This window comes from Canis lupus, chromosome 36 (genome assembly GCF_048164855.1).
Source record: "Canis lupus baileyi chromosome 36, mCanLup2.hap1, whole genome shotgun sequence".
NCBI classification, from domain to species: domain Eukaryota; kingdom Metazoa; phylum Chordata; class Mammalia; order Carnivora; family Canidae; genus Canis; species Canis lupus.
In genome coordinates, this window is record NC_132873.1 from 6,585,999 (window position 1) to 6,603,840 (window position 17,842).

Sequence of the window (17,842 nt, forward strand, 5' to 3'; positions counted from 1 at the left end):
ATTTAATCATTGTTAAGTACAATTTTGCTTAAGGAGAGATGTAAGGGTTTAATTAAATTTGTTTTGCATATTAATAGCCAGTTATCTTAACACCTCTTCTTTCCTCCACTGATCTTAATGTTATCCCCATTTTATATTGTGTTCTGTAATATGTCATTCTCCTTATTTCTTTAGAAAAGTTTTTACCATCATCAAGGGACAGAAATTTTCCATCTATGAAAGAAAGAAAATTTCTGGTATCCAACCAATACCAAAAAGGAGGACAAGTAAACTATAAGTGATTTTTAAAGACCACTATGCACTGTATTGGCCATTCCAGAATATTTTTAAATTTATTGCTGATTTTCTAGAAGAGCAATTTAGGGGAGGGAGAGGACGTGGTCAACTGGCAAATCCAGTCTCACTAGCTTTGAGAGGGAATGGCTGTTAATGAAGTGTTTTGTAATGCCCAAAGACCACCAAGTTTATTAAAAATCAGTTGAACTTGAGAAAGAACCCTTGGCTGCCTTTTCCCATCACTATTCCAGCTATTAAAAGCTATTCTTCAAATGAACACCAAATTTTGAGTGTCTTTGGTAGAAATAGAGGCAGTTAGGCTCCCTCAAACTCCACCTAAACTCAAATATCTCAAGCTCAAGTCAAGCCTTTGTTCTTGGAAAGAGCTCTTCTCTAGCCTTTCGTGGTGATCAGTGAAGAGCTGCAGAGAAGAGAAGGAAAACCTCTTTTGGCGTTTTTTTTTTTTCCCCATGTTGAGCCACATTCACAGCCAGAAAGCATTTCAAAGGATTGGTTTGTACTTGGCTAAAAAAACTGGTGGTTGTGATGTACTTAATCCTTCAGCTCTTTTGACCTTGCAATAGCTAGCCAATTCAGAGCCTGAACTGAGTGTAGGGATCAGGTTCTCTGGGGCTGTATTTGTGTTGACTTAATGTTTAACTGAGCGTTTTCTTTATTGTTGCCAGAAAGAGTTAACACAAAAGTCTTACTCAATGATCACTGAAGAAATAAAAGACTCAAAAAACCTTTATCTCGTATGTACATTGTACCAAAAAGCTAGTTTGAGAAATCTGAGAAATACATCTATGCAATTTTTATTTTTGCCAAATTGACCTTAGAATATAACAGCCTCTCCTAAACATATACATAGATTAGAATCTTTGTTTTTATTTTCTGGTAGGCAAAATCCTCTGCAGTATATTGTCTATAAATCCTCTGTCTTCTCCTGACTGTACTCTAGAGCTGGAAATGGATATATCACTTTGCTTCTTTTCTTTTTATTCTGAATCCAAAGCTCTGAGAACCATCCCTCAAACACACACACACACACACACACACACACACACACACACACTCCTCAACATAAAAATGAGGTGAAGTCTCCTAAACCTTCCATTGGATCTTTCCTTGGCCATTCACAGATAGTCAGTAGTTATCCTCCTGAATGGTCACAGGCACATCTGTATCGACCTGCTGCTGAGCTGGCTCATGGACTATAAAAAATGATAGAAAATATGAAAACTGTAGATTTTGACTTATTATGTCACTTCTCTGTCTTCCATAATTTTTGTCTTTAGCTGCCTCAGGTCAGCATAGCTATAGAGCAAGAGAAGTGCTCCACAGGAGAAAAGCACTGGACCAGGAGCATGCGGTGCCTGTTCACGTCACCCTGATAGTTGGATACCTCAGTCAAACCATTTTTCTGGTTCTCAGTTTTCTCATCAGCAAGAAATCAGGAGTCACAATGCTGATTAGGGTAGTCATTTCAGGTAAATGAGATAAGCAGGCCTGGTTGGTTCTTTGATGTCCTAGAGTTTATTTTCCCCCTCTGACATGAATCGAAAGAGGAGTGCCCAAATTTGATTGTTGCCAGGGGACTGAGGTTCACTGTGTTTCCAGATCTTCTGCTTTTTCTAGAGATGCATGCAGTTATGTGAATTTTTTAAAGAGGGAAATATCTCAATATCGAAGCATTGGCAACTAACTCAGAAATTTAAAAATTAAACTTTCCGTGGCCCTAGTAAAATATGTCTCAATCCCTGGGTCACCAGTTGTAACCTCTAGACTAAATGGTATTTAAAGTCTCTTCCAGTTCCGAAATTTTATACTTTAATTATCCAAATGGTCTGAATTGAAGGCAGAACTGGTGTTTGAGCATGAGGAAGATTTTCCTGGCACCCAGTTCTTATATTTTGAAACAGGTGACCAAGGGAAATTGTGAAATGTCCTTCAAGTGATCTTGAAGAATAAGAGACACCTCCTTCTGTCTGGGATTAGTTAGGAGCAGTTGCCGGGAGGGGATGGATATGTGCTCTTGCAATTCTTCCCAGTTTAGATGTTGTAAAAACGGCATTTTGTGTTTTATTTCAAATGTCCTCGGGTCTTTTTAGGGGAGAGAGGAGGTGGTAGTTTGGTTTCTGATTCCCAGGGCCTCTCCCTTCTCAATTCCTGGAATCATCCTGGGGGACTCTGTAAGCTGAAATGTAAAGTTTCAGTTTCTAGCATCTCTTCTAAAGTTTAGATTAGGTTTCATAACTTGGAACTGAAATCAGGGCAGTAGTTGGAGTGTGGATGAAAATGTCTACAGCTCCAGTTGTCTGCATACTAATGAAAAGCAGAGAGGGCAATAAATAAAGGTGGAGATGAGTGATGGCAAAGATAAGAGACTTTTAAGCTCACTTCGTTTTTGCTGCAGTTCAGTCCTTAAGAAAATTGATCATGATGACTTCCATCCATTTTCCTATGGATTAAAAACACCTAGGAAACACACAGACATCTTTTATACACTCAGTGTGCTCAAGCCCAGTCAGCAGTTCAATAAGCAGATAGAATTCAGCATAGTTACTGATTGTATCAGGTAAGTCCTAGGTCTCTTATTCCAAAGTAACCACGGCAAACTACATATACCACCACCCTTAGAAAGAGGCAGGAGATAGAGGCCAGAAAGGAAGAAAGAACATATACATATTTAGTTATTAATTGAACCTGTTTTGATGGCATAATGCATATTAACTGGGGAGAGGAAGTTGAATGAAGCCCAGAGAAACCAGCCTAGCAAAGGATCCACTTTCATGTATAAATGAATTAACATAGATCATTGAGCCCAAGTGCTTTTGATGGCTAGTTGGGAAGATAGGGATGGTTGCCCTGGGAATTCTCTCCATCTCTTCTATCATTCTCAAAATTTAAGTGCTAATATTATACTTGCTAAGGTGGATGAGGGGCAAGAAGATCTACTTAGATATGATACATGTTGGCCATGTGTTGTCTGCCTCTCCCTTCTTCTATGACATCATGGTGAATTTCCTCCCCTAGAAGTGCACACGGTCTTGGTGGGCGTATCAACCAACTGGCAACACGATAAATGGTTGGATCTAAGTAGCGACAACCAGATTTGCTTTGAGGAATTTGAATAAGTGGAGTGACAAAAAAGAAGACCAGAGTTCATCCTGACAGAGCATCTTGAAGAGACAGTTGATTTTTTCCCTAATGCTCTTCTGGGCTCTGTCCTTTTCTGAGGTCTGGAAGTTCATTTTCTTTCTTCTCTACAGAACTATCCCATAGCCTTAAGAAAAAAAATCTTACTTTATATTTAAGTAAGCCAATCACTTCCGTTGCTTGCAATCCAGGAAACTTAACAAGTATGTCAAACATCTTCCTTGTGATCTGAGCTGAGAGCTGATGGTGAGGAAAAAACAGACTGAGAATCTTTTGATAAATCATTAGAATTAGTAAGGGATTTGATGAGGTTACTGTATCCAAATTCAATATACAAAAATCAATCTATATACTAGCAAAAAATCATTGAGAGATAAAATAATTTTATAATAGCATTAAAATATTAAATATTTAGAAATAAACTGAGAGATAATTGGGTGATGGCATTAAGGAGGGCTCTTGATGTAATGAACACTGGACATTATATGCAACTGATGAATCACTAAATTCTACCTCTGAAACTAGTAAAAAAATATCAAATATGTAAATGTAATGATTCTATAGTATACAATCCCTATATAGACATCTATGTAATCTGATTGAAACTAATAAAGACTTAAATAAGTAGATTGTCTTTTTAAGCTGCTAGTTTGAGAGATTTCCGAAACAGAGCTGACACAGTCAAGTTCATCTTTTTTACAGATAAAGAAAACAAGACTAGAAGAATAAAACAGCCTGTTCAACAGCTTAGACTAGTTAGCCTAGAAAGACCTCAAGTAGCCCACTACTACACTGGCTTGGTGCCCCGGGTGCCAATCTGGGCATCCCTACAGCTGGGGCTAAACCACACTCCTTGTCTCCAAGGACCAATGCTTAATACTGGCTTTGCGTTGACTCTGCCACTTTTCTCAGGGTATTCTAGCAATGGAGTGTCTGTCCTCACTCTCCATCTTCCCTGAATATTCTAGTACCTATGAAAAATCAGCAGGCTGGACTCACTAAAAGATTGTCTTCCTGAATTAAGCATGTAAATCCATGTTGATTTCAGGGTTGGCAATCTGTAGTTCTTCTGACTCTTTGAAAGTAGCAGGTTGTTTCTGGGAGACACACTCATTCCATGTAGCTCAAGGGATCACAACCCAACAAGAGGCATCTTTTAATTACATTTTTCCAATTTCTGGTCACAGACATTATATAAACTCCCATTTCTTCTCTTCCTTGTGGAATAACCAGACTTTAGTAAGCAAACTTAGACTAAGAAGTGTAGTTTCCTCCCAACCCCCATGCTTGACTTTCCCTCTGCTGTTTTTTCCTCTCTTCCATGGGTTATTTTTTCCAACTTGGGAGACAAGGAGAATGTGTATCCCAGGTAAAGCGAGGAGGGAAAGGAGGAGCCATGGCAGAGACACATCAAAAGAGCCCTTTGTGCTCAGGGCACATTATTCCTGGAATCCAATCAAGTGCCCAAAAACCCAACCAAGCTTTTCAGACAGCACAGAAACCAGTCATGCAGGCCTCTTGGGCTTTGCTTTTTTAAAGCTTTATAGGGTACACTGAATTATTTGGTTGGGTCTTTTCAACCGTGTGACATTTGGGTTTTCAATGGCACAAATGGAGTTGATCATTAATTATTTGGACGCTTTAATTAAAAAAAAAACCCAACTTCACTGTGGATTTATGAGGGTCTGCTGGGGGGCAAGGACAAGGAGGCCTTTAGTGATTCCCTCATTTGAATGAGAGTGAGGGTTGGGAAGGTCTAGAAAGGAACGCTATAGAATCATCTTCCAGGAAGGTCTTAAACCCAAGTGAGGGTTTATTTGAGGGAGGAGAGGCCTATACTGAAGAAAACGGAAAGGACACGAGGGAACAGAATCCTGGGACCTGCCAAATGCATTGGGGCAGGGTATTTAATAAAAATCAATGGTTTAGCAGGGAGTCAAAAGGAGCTCCTGAATCAATATGAAAACCAGGAAGTCCAATGGATTGGGGTGGGGGGATGGCTGGTTTCTGAATCATTTGATTAACTGAACCACATGGGGGAGTTTGTCAGTGGCATGTTGAATGCCCAGAGGGACAGGATCAGTGTCCTCTGGTTTCAGAAGAGGCAGGTAGTGAAGGTATCACATTTGCTCTCTTCCTTTTGGGGGCATGTTCTGCAACCTTGCCTTTTTCTCTAACACAGATGTGTGTCCTGCTTGAGTCTCACACACTCTCCATTTTCTGAGATCTATGCTCCCAGAGGATTCCACTCTTTGGTACCTCTCCACAAAGGCACCTCATCTCAGTGACAGGTGATCTCGGGTGGGCTTGGGGAACATAAGAAAGGAAATAAGCTCTTCTCCGGAGACATCAGGAACTCCCATTTATTCAGTCTCTTGCATCCAGGAGCCTCAGGAAAAGGAGACTCAGCACATTCTAAAAATGCTGATGAAAAGTGCTTATCTTTGACATCGCAGTGCACAGCCATACCATATGTGGAAAAGAAACACAATGATTTGTGTGCACCTCTTTGCTGATTTCCCCACTTGGATTTTTAAAGCCCCTGCTTCTAGTCAAAGTAATTCAATATAAAGAAAATAAAATCACAAAAAAACTTGGATGTCCCTAATGTCTTTCCTTCTAAAATGCAAGAAATTATTTTAGGAATTGTTCCTATGGTGCCAGTTGACTAGACAGTATTATTTATCCCATTTTGCAAAGGAAAGAAACTGAGTCTGAAGGAACTCCAGCAACATGCCAAAAGTCATAAAATATTAGTGGGCTGGAATTTTGGCCTCTTGGAAACAGGCATTTCTCACAAAAGACGTCACAATCTTATCCACGGGATTATAGAACTAGGCTATCCAGATGGTGTTTCAGGAAGAAATCCAGAGCATTTATAAGTGGGTTATTTGTTTTTCCTTACAGTTACTTCCACGCAAAGGTATGCATCCATTTTAGAGAAGAGGGAAATGAACTTGATCCAAATTTTTTGTAGCGAGTCGGTCTGAGGTGTGGTGATGGTGGTGGTGTTCCTTCTGTCCCAAGTTAAGGGATGGAGGGGTCATGAAAGACTCTGAAGATAAACTTGGCTGAAGTTGATACTTGAAAGTAAAATGAGAGGACACCTGAATAAGAAGTATGATATGATGGGCCTGCTCAACATGAAAGCACAAGTGAGATTTAATGACTCCTCCCAGGCTCAGAAGATCACACTGGAGAGGACAGTGCCTGGGAGGAGGAGTCCAAAGCCAAAGAAAAAGGATTGGACCACAGCTTTCACCCCTACAGGTAGAGAGTGGAGTGGGTCATTGTTCCAGGAACTTGTGGGCTCCCCAGGAGTGTTATTTACCTCAGTCAAAGAAAACACAGGGACATCAACAGTGGGTTTCAGCAGGTAAAATAAAAAGACATGGTCTGAAGAATGTGTTGTTTTACCTCAGTTTTCCTCACAGAGAGAGGCAGGGGCTTCACTTGGGTGTGGGGGTCATGGGGTTATAGTGATTGAGAGAGGTTAAGTATTCCAGGTGGCACTGCCCAGCCCCAAGGCACCCACCAGTTTTCATTCCAAAGTACATGGGTAAAAGCCAGTCATACTCTTGTATTTACACCTACATTTAAGATACTATATTATGATAAAGTTTTATCATCTTATTTCTAACTCAGGGCTTATAGGTTTCAACACATTCGGGGTTGTCTGATGATGAAAGATAAGACCTGCTACATGAGTAGTATTTATTTGGGGACTCAAATACTGAAACAAAACCACTGTATGTGTTGTAGCTCTTCCTAGAAACTTTCCCCTGATCTTTACCCAATAGACTCATCTTCTTCATTCCTATCTCAGCTCAGTGTCACAGCTCCTTAGAGATGCCTTCCTGTACCCCTCAGTTTAAATGAGGTCTTCATGCAAGGTTCCTCCAAGTGTCCTGTATTTTCCTTCAGAGACTTTATCACCTGAAAAGGTAGGTATAAACTGATAAGCTATTTAATTCTTTCTGGCTCTTTCTGGCACAGGTAATAAGGTCCTTGAAGGTAAGGACATTGTCTGTAATGCATGTTTGTAATGCTTCCAACTGTCAGGCAATATTTGTTGAATGAAGGAATGAATGGCTCTGTCAGGAAGGCTGAAATTTAGTCTGAAATCTGCCACTGTCTGCCTGGATGCCTGCGGCCCTCCTTGGCTCAAGTGTCCTTATCTGTTAAGTGATGCTGTCAGAACGGATATATTGAGGCCCCCTGTAACAACACCTATGATCCATTGTAACCCACCTGTGATTGGGTCCTTCTTGGACAGTTCCTTTGGCTCTTTTAGTCACCCCCCAAATAATCCCAAGTCCTCAACGCATTAATGACAAAAAATCTTTTCCTATGATTCCACAGCTCTCTTGGAGGGTACTATAGCTCACAACTCTTACCACTCATTTCCCAAGTTCCCATTTGACATTTCTTCTTGATTTGCTTTTCAACTCTCTGCTGCTGTTTCTCCCTTCCTGGGCTTCTCGCCACTCTCTGCAACCTGCCAAAGTTCTCTCTTTTACTTGAGAGCAGTTGTACACTTGCCTATACACTCTTCTCACACGGCTGCCTCAGGGCACGTGGTTGTTGCTCCTCAGACATGTAGTGTACCAGCTCCAGCTCAACCTCACTGTGTTGCTTTTTTTTTTTTTTTAAGATTTTATTAATTTAATGAGAGAGAGAGAGAGAGAGAGAGAGAGCGCAAGGAGCCTGAGCAGGGAGTCTGACACGGGGCTCAATTCTAGGATGCTGGGGTCATGGCCTAAGCCAAATGCAGACACTTACCTGACTAAGGTGCCACATCACTGTGGGTTTTTTCCCACTCCGCATTCAGTGACATTGTATTGGTAGCTTAGGTCAGCCACCGTGGGAATACTTGCCACAGAAATTGGCAAATGCTATACCAGGGAATTTTCTCTATTGGAGAACCCATTGTTACACAATTATTGGCACATCACTGTCTGAGCTCCTCTAGCAGGTTATCACCTAGCTTAGGAAGCTGGTTGAACCCAAACATCCTTCCTCATTACACTTATAGTTTTTATTTCCTCATGATCTAGGCAGAGTAGTAGGAGCTGAGAAAGGTTCATATAAAATGGTAGTTGTATTGGTCAAGATCTCTCCAGGAAAACATAATCTATGCCAGATAGGTCAAGAGAGGAACCTTAATATGGGAAACTAGCTACATATTAAGGTTGATAAAACTAAAAGGGCACATGGGTGAGGCAAGCTGTAGATTAGCAGGATGCCAGTACTACTCTAGGGCTGGAGTGATGGGGAGGGGAGGTGATGTTACCAGAGTTTTTAAGCTAGAACTGTAAAGGGAGAGGTTTCTCAGTGGAAGTGGGACTCCAAAAGAGACTAAGTTGCTCTTGGGATGTCTCCTAAAACATGGAATGAAGAGAGTACCTGGGATTTTTCCTTCCTCCAGGGAGGATATTGGCCAACCTTAATCTGAAACTAGTTGGAATGGAGTTTGGGAAATGTAGCAAGCAGGGGTCAGACCCCTATAATGCAGAACAGGACAGATCAGGGCTGGCAATGAATCTGACGATAAACATGAAAATCATTATCCTAATAACTCATCATATTCTAGATAATAATATCCCTGAAGGAACATCCAGTGCCTTCAAGGCTACAGACAGTCACATGGTTTTCCTAGAGTCCCATAGTCAAACCTGACTCTATGAACCCAAATAACCACTTTGAGTCTGGCTCCCAAATCCATTCTATAGTGAGGACAGATTAAGTTCCAAAAACTTGTTGTAAGATACTGACAATCCTAATATACCTTCATGGTCACAAGAACCAGGGATGATCACATTTGTGGAAAGGTAGAAGCTTTCCCATCTTTTATTAATGAGGCCAAAATAGTAATAACTAGAGACATTCTTTTTCCCCATCTTCCTTTTATTTATTTGTTTCTTATTTTCTAAGAATCCAGGCACTGTACCAGACACTGAGGTTACAAAGATATTTTAGCACTTGTCTTCAGAGATCTTACCGCATGGATGAAAAGCAGATAATCACAGACAGTGGACAAGGGGCTGGCCAATGCCAGATTCACAGACCAATCCTAAAGAAATACAAACTTCTGCATCTTGGCCAGCTTTCACCTGGGCTGGCAGCAGGGGCTGCAGGTCGCTGGGATTTTTCTTAGCAGCTTCAGTGGCTCCCTGGCACTTGGACACTTTGGAGTTAATCCCTTTCTTACTTACAGGAGGGTCATCTTCCCCTGAGGATATTTCGATGTTTGCCTTTTAGTAAATAGGCTTTTCCACTTGGCTCTCTGCTTATCTTCCCATAGGAGATAGTTTCAGCAACTTGTCTCTTGTATTGCCAGTGACTATAACTCTAGTGTGCTATCAGCTTAGAAAATGTCAGATTTCTTCCCTGCATGCAATATGAGTCTGACTTTTAGGCCTAGATGGGGCTGGTCCTAGCGATGTGTTGGAGAATCGTGTCTGTGCTGTGGTATGTTCCTGCCAACACACTCCCAGAATTGGGGCCCCTTGTCATGTCTGTCATTCCAGCTTATCGAGGGATGCCAGAGTTAGCCAGTGCTTCCCACTCAGCTCAGATCTCCAGCCTGTGCCCTCCTAGAGAGTCAGACACAGGGAGCAAGAAATGAAGAGGGTGAATGTGAGACTGAAAATAAGAGTATGTGGAGAGTGGGCGTGAGGGAGAGAGAGAGGGAGGCTCTTTTCTGCTGCCACGGTGGCAGTGGCAGTGGCAGGTACTAGGGAGAGGAAAGAAATGTAAAGGAGTTTCAGGGGGAAGTTCTCTGTGTGCTCTGAATTTCCAGCGGAGAACACTTGTGCTGTTTCTTTAAAGAAACTCAAAGACTGGGGCACCTGGGTGACTCAGTCAGTTAAGTGTCTGCCTTCGGCTCAAGTCATGATCGCAGGGTCCTGAGATCAAGCCCTGAGTCGGTTGTCCCTCTGCCCCTACCCCTGCTCATGCTCACTCTTCTCTCTCTCTCTCTCTCTCTCTCTCAAATAAATAAATTAAATCTTAAAAAAAAGAAACTACTTAAAGAACAGCATGTATAATTCAATTTTGTGATTTGAGGTGCTTTCAGTTTAGGAGGTGGGGTTCCAAGAAACTCAGCTATATTCAGGATACCTTTAGAAGGCCTGGATTCAATAGATTGAATTACCTGATGTTCAATTATGAGCAATAGCAAGCCCCTGAAGAAGCAAAATGCATGTGGTGATGGACAGAGCCCTGGATGCAGTGCAGGGAGATGTGTTGGCTGCTTCCTTCCCACGTGCACTCATGCAAGGCTCTCATCATCTGCTCATCAGTGTCCTCATCGGCACAAGGCAATGATGAGTGTCCTGGCCAATTTACTCAGGTCCGTTGGGAGGCCTGGCCAAGTGGAAGCACTTTATAAATTGGAATGTATTATAGCCATGCAAGGAAATATTATTTAAATGACATTTCCTGGTAGGATTCGGCTGCCTTCCACAAAGTGAGGGTCAGCTTACTAATGCCACCCTAGTAGATGAAATGGTCCCTACTCCCATCTTCTATTTTTCTTTTTACTCCATTAGAAACAAAACACTCCGGGCTTGTAGGTGATAATTGCTAAATGGTGCATCTAATTTAGAAATGCCTACAAAAATTCCACTCGACCTGGTTTAAATTGTCTTCATTGTGGAGGAGGAAGCCATAAAGGTTTCTCCAGAAGGAAATGCGTGACCCAGGCCTTGTGGGTTAGAACTTCGAAGGGCTTGAGGCTCTAGCAGCCAGAGGGCCTTCCAGAGTGCATCAGAAGTGAGTTTCTCAAGTTGTCAAGGGCATGTTCTGAAGCCCAGTCACCGAGCCTTTGTGTGTACGTGTGTCTTTGTGTGTGCTAGTGCATTTATTAGAGGATGTGGTGGTGGCTTAGAGCAGGTAGGTTTCCAGTGCCAACAAACTGCTTGCTTTTCAGAATGAGTAGTTTTCCTTGGCTCCACTGCCAGCTGCTTTATCTGTTTTCATTTTAAAGATGTGTTTCCAAAGCACCATTTCCTGAAATCTTTTGGCTGCAGCCAGGTATGAGATTCCCAGTTGCAAGCCCAGGGAGAAGGTGAGCTGCCAGGGAGAAGTTTACAATAGGGTGGGTCGTCCAGAGGAGCGCCAGCTGAGGTCTTGCCAGGAAGTGGAGAGGGAGCCAGAAACAAGGACCCTCCATGGGAAAAGTTCTCCCTCCAGCTCTGACTGGAAAGTCGTGTCTAAGAATTTTAGTTTGAATAATCAGACTAAGTTCTTGTAATGGATGAGGAGTATCAAGCTTCAAGTTTAACAGAGTAAGACAAGTTGAAGTGAGTCCTTTCCCATGAAGCCTTTCTGCTAACTCCCCTTATAGCATCTCCCTATGTTTAGTGTCCACCCTGTCTAACCTTGATCACATCTTTATGTTCTTACTGCTGCTTGGGTAAGTATCTCATCTTCCCTACCAGAGGTAGGATCCTTCTATATGGAAAAGCATTGGAGAGTCTCACAATTTCTCAGGAGGATCCTCTGCTTCTCCCACAATGGCTGGTATTCTTCAGATTTCATCGTGGGAGAGTCCTATTTTATTTTATTTTATTTTATTTTATTTTATTTTATTTTATTTTATTTTTACTTATTTTATTTTATTTTATTTTATTTTATTTTTACTTATTTTATTTTATTTTTACTTATTTTATTTTATTTTATTTTTACTTATTTTATTTTATTTTATTTTATTTTATTTTATTTTATATTTTTATTTTTTTTCGTGGGAGAGTCCTAAAGAACACGGGCTTGGCCGAATGGCAGTTCACACTTTGTTATATTTGCAGAAATGGGAGGAGCCTGAGAGTTTATGAAGTTCAAACTCCTCCAAGCTCAGAAAGGAGATACACCTGAGATCATGCCAATCACATGGCCTAGTGCTGTAGTGTAGGTTTTAGCTCTTAGAATCAAAATTGGGGGAGGGAAGTATCCTTTGTCTCTAATTCCAATAAGGCAAGCAATTCTCCATAGCTGGAGGATTTGAAACCATGCTGTGTGAAGAACAGTTGAAGGACCCAGGCATGCGTGGCCATGGAAGAGGGGAGAAAGGGGACCATCAGGCTCAAAACAACTGACACAGAGAAGGGGGTTATAGTTTTCTCCTGTGTGGCCCCACAGGACTGAGTTCTTGTGAGTCCAAGTTACAGAGAGGAAACTTCTTTCTCAGCTCAAGGGAAAGGCATTTTGTTGTCTAACAATGAGTACACACAACTTTAATGAGCTCCCTGCTATGAGAAGTTCTCAGGCAGAGACTAGATGGAAAGTTGGTGGGTTCTCGAGGTGGCTTTTACCTTAAATGACCTCTTAGAATTTGAGATAAACCATGGTTCCTGCTTTCCTCTGTCTGACGATGGTTCTGGTGACTGGGCACCAGGGGAGATGCTCATGCTATCCTTCTCAGTATGCCAGAGCTGCCGCACTGCTCCTTTCTGACCTCTGTCGGCCAGGGGCTGAAATTGCTAAGTGTAGCCTCATGGAGGGCAAGTAGACTCAACTTCCTGCCAACAGACTGGTGATGGCGGCTCCTAGAGTTTGCTGGGAGGAAAGTTGAGACAGCAGGAGAAGCTATGGTTATGAAGCCAAGTTTTGCAGGGCTGGCAACCTGCTGGACACAGACCTGCCATTCTGGGTCATCTCTGCTCTTCCCACCTCTGGCCTCCTCCCCTGCAGATTCTATACAGAAACCTTTTGGCTGAAATCCTTCCTCTTGCTATAGTTCCCATCAGTCTTTTTCCCCTTCTTTCCCTCCTAATGGTTCTGGACTATGGCTTCTTCCCTCTTCTATGAAATAGGCTTTTCTGGGACCATCGTATTCATAAAAGCAGGTTGAGGGGTGAGCTAAAGATGTCCAGGAAGTCTGCTCTTCCCTGTTCCCTTCCCTTCTGCTATCAGCAGGACCAATGCTGAAATCTCACGGAGCCTCATTAAAATGGAAAGACCATCCCACCTCCACCCAGGAGGAGTCCTCCAAATAACAGCTAGACTCCAACTATGTAGTGCAGACTGTTTCCCCTGAGAGTATGGGGGCCTGGGTGGGGAATTCTTTTCCCCTGAGAGTATGGGGGCCTGGGTGGGGAAGCCAAAAAAAAAAAAAAAAAAAAAGAGGGAGCTGTCAGGGTCTTACCACAGGGCAGGACAGGGGGCCACGAGACCTGGGAGCTTCCAGACCTGTATACTGTTTCATTTGGAAGGCGCCTAGTCCCACTTCCTCTCTGAGAAGATGGGGAAACCTAAGACCCTGGAGGCAAACAGATTTGACCAATGTCATGGGTGGCAAGGGCACAGTCCCCATCTTTGCTCCCTTTACCTTTAGGAGCCCTTGAAGGTTTCTGTCTGAGGGCTTTCTCAGGGTGGGAAGTGGGTTTCTTCAAGTTGTAAAGTTTGATACGTGATGGTCTGCAGTATTGCAGAGCAACAGAAAACATCGTAGGGCTGTATCTCAATTTGAAGCTGTGTCAAGGCCAATCAGTGCTCCTTCTCTGGTTCATCTATTCTGGGGGAAAAATGAATAGTAATTTCCTTTTTCATTGAAAATGTAGGAACCACGAAAGGATGCTCTTGGGTTTCCAGCTCTGGATGGCAGATCTTACATTAAACATCTTCTCAGGCCTTTGTCTTTAACATTTTTGCCTCTGGAATTCCTAGCATGAAGTAGGTGTTCCCCACAGGCTTTCAAGGTAGGCTAAAACTCCACCGTTCCCACTTGTGGGAGGGCGTTGGGGTGGAGAGAGGAGACGGACTGAGATCCTAAAGACATTACCTGCTATTGTATGGATTCTCTGTGCATCTCATAATGGGATTTCCCAGACAAGTGAGAGATGTTGGGACCACTTACTGCCCATCCCAGGGGCTCAGTGGAAGGGCGGCAAGATGTCCTTGGTGGCCTAGGGCTCAAGTTGTCCTGGATGACCTTATCACCGGTGAGCAGCACAGAGGCTCAAAATGGTCTTGTAATCCCTTTCTCCCTTGGGGAGATTGTCGGTGTGTGTTGTTTTTTTCAACACTTTCAAAATCGCAACTGTTTATAGTAACCAGAAATGGCAGAACCTGGCTGGAGGGGGAGGCTGAGTTTTATCTAACCCCTCATTTAGCTCTCTTAAGTTTGTCCAAGTTCCTGAGACGCTTTTCCCCTGTAAGTTAAACCATTGTTTGTCAAGGGAAATATAAATTAAGAGCTCTATTTTCTGAGTTAGATGGAAACTTGGTCCAGGGAAGCAGATTCTTGCTAGCTCCTCAGATCTCCAATAGAACATAGGAACCGGAGTCGGCGTAGGACTTTGACTTGATGAATTCTGGAGGAATCCAAAGCTCAAGGAATGTGGGAATTATGCAGAGCCAGGAACCCAGCCTAGGTTTGACTCATCAGAGCTTTTAATAATCAGGTCGGAAATTCCATGGCATTATTGAGAGGAGCAAATCTCTTTCCCTTTACACAAAATGGATTCTGAAACTATCCATATTCTCTAATTGGACTCCTGGATGGACGAGCCAAATGCTATGCTCAGACCAAGAACAGTGACGCCATGGTCATCCCCATGTTTATTGTAGAAGGGCAGCTAAACTTCTAGTACTACATAAACTGTCCAATTATGGATCTCTGGATTGTGTGATTTGGAAGACGCACAATTAAGGGGATAGCTCTGGCCAAACTTGAATTTGTAAAACTGGTATGGAGCCAATAAGAAGTAACACAAACCTCCTTCAATTTCTCTTTGCAGGGCTAGAAATCATGCTTTGTAGGCTTTGAGCCTTTGCAGTGAAAGACAAAGATATTGGAAATCATGCGCCTTCATGGACACTCACAAAACACTATAAATCCATCTTCTGCACCTCTCCGATCTGACGACCAAGCCAGAAAGCCAGTATTTCCCATGGTTACCTTCACAGACCTCAGAAAACATTAAGAACAGATGATGAGAAAACTATTACAAAGTATTAACAGGCTGAAAACAACAGCCCTATTTAGCTAAATTATTAAAAGCCACCACAGATAATTCAAATAAGTCCCCTTGGGACAGTATTTCTCAAGAGTGGTCAGTGGCTGAACAGCATTTAGAAAATACACTCGGGGTTGAAATGCAGATGTCAGGACTCTACTTCCAAACCCACTCAACTCAGGTTTCTAGGGGTGGGGTCCAGGGATCTGCATGTAGAATAAAAAGTTGCCATAGACTGAATGGATGGTCAGCTTTGCACATACAGGTACTATGATTTTTTTTTTTAAGATTTTATTTACTTATTCATGAGAGACACACACACACAGAGAGAGAGAGAGAGAGAGAGAGGCAGAGACACAGGCAGAGGGAGAAGCAGGCTCCATGCAGGGAGCCTGACGTGGGACTCGATCCCGAGACTCCAGGGCAATGCCCTGGGCCGAAGGCAGGCACTAAACTGCTGAGCCATCCAGGGATCCCCGGTACTATGATTTTTAAATACAGCGGATGCTGTTGTGATGAGCAAATACAACTCATATTCAGAGAAATGCTGAATTTAGCATTCAGGGGTTTATTATTGATGGTGGCATCTTTCTGAGATGGTAGATGGATTCAGAAGAAGGGACACTGACTGGAGGCTTCTCATGTGCTGGACACGGAGCGTCCTAGCTATTGATGCGCTGGCCTCCAGTGCAGGTCTCAGGGGTTCAAGTTCAGCTTCTTACCTAGAACCGTCTTCTGGAAGAGATGTGAGCAGAAATATTCTGACCTTATGGGGAGCAGGGATATCAGGAAAGCAAGTAGGGAAAGGATGATAGGAACCAGAGATATTTAGATTTAATATTTTACAAAGGCTTGCTCTGCCCATAAATATAAAATATACATTACTTGGCTGCAGCCCTCAGCCCACAGATGTGGCATGCTGTCCTGCATGCTATGGCAGGAGCCCTGGATTGTGCTGGAATTAAGGAGGTGGGAGGAGGCTGGCAGAGGCGCTTTGCCTGAGTGTTCCGAGGTCTGGAGAATTATGACTCGGGATGAGGTGGAAATTGGCACCTCGTGGCTTTGTGAGGCTACTCTGACTCGTGCCTTACTCTTTCAGGGTGCCAAGTTGCAAGATTAGCTCTATTGCTTTGGGACTAGACTTGGTGTTTGGAAAACTGGTGACTCCTTGGTGTCATAGCACCACCACACCCTCTTCCTGCTCTTCTCCATGTTGACCACCCAGCCTGCGCACACTACCTCCTACTCCCCGGACGGTGATGCGGCCTGACCTCTGCAGAAGAGGGCTGGGAAGTCCTTTGGGCAGTCCTCCTGAGGTTACCTTGGGACACGTGTCTTCGATGCTGTCCTCTGGGGCTTGCGTGAGGAAGTCAGGGGTCCCTTCCAACTCCAGTTTGCTGAACACACGGATGTGTCATCACTCAGCAGGAGCAATTTCAGAGAAACAAAGCATATATACCACTCAGATTAATTATGTAATTGTTTCCTAAAAGCTAAAAATGACAATTTTCTACAATTATTCTCTTAATGCTAGGGGTATTGAAAGTTCATCACCTCTTTTTTAGATATTTAGAAACATAGCAGAAGAATTCCCAGATGTTGACTTTTTTCCTCTGATATTTACTCCATCCACCCCACCCAGCACTTATGTGTGTACATGCATGCCTGTGTGGGTGCTCCTACGCATGTATACGTACGTATGCACATGTATATGCTCTTACACAGATACACACAGGTATGCACACACACACTCTTTACGACCTAGTGGAACGTTCTCAGGGGAAGGTAAGGCTAACATCACGTCAGAGAATAGAAACAAAGGCTGTCTTTGGTTTTAATGTTTTTTTTTTTTTTTTTTAGTATTGAGATATAATTGACGCATAACATTATATTAGTTTCGGGTGTGTGAAATAATGATTCAATATTTGTATACACTGCAAAATGATCACCAATGAGTCTACTTACCATCCATCACCACATAGAGTTACCAAGCCCATGATCTTAGGGAAATGGAGAGGAGAGGACCCAAAGCATAGGACAAAATGCCTGGGAGAACCATTATTGGAAAATAGTCCCCCACGCAGAAATGGAGGAATGGACAGGAAAACTATGAGTTTTTTTTACCTTTGGTGGATGCTGGAAAGAAAGGCCCTGCTTCTGAGACAGAACCTCAGGCTGGGGATGTCTGTGCTGTGAGTCTCAGCCGAAAATGCCATGCTGACGTTTCCCGCAGGCAGCAGAACGGGATCTATATTTGCAAATGGCAGCACAGGGAGTCCCAGGGCTGAACTGGAAGGTGGTAGGAGTGAGGAGTGAGCTCAGTAGCAATCTGCTTGGACTGGTTGGTGACCAGGTACGCAAAGGATATCTCTGCAGACACTCATATGGACAGGTGCTTAGAGGTGCAACAGGCCTCCGTCCTCTGTGAGCCCCAAAGCTAGTCCCTG

The 17,842-nt window shown here is 42.9% G+C and overlaps 2 long non-coding RNA genes across 2 annotated transcripts in view; both read left to right on the forward strand.

The window, feature by feature from the left end:
• Positions 1–17,842, forward strand: part of LOC140625405 (uncharacterized) — a 173,586-nt gene that overhangs the window by 108,646 nt on the left and 47,098 nt on the right. The gene's annotated exons all lie outside the window — the stretch shown is intronic.
• Positions 6,269–15,619, forward strand: LOC140625657 (uncharacterized). The gene is made up of 4 exons (XR_012024991.1): positions 6,269–6,811; positions 7,262–7,379; positions 13,998–14,135; positions 15,177–15,619. It is a non-coding gene; the product is annotated as an uncharacterized lncRNA (long non-coding RNA).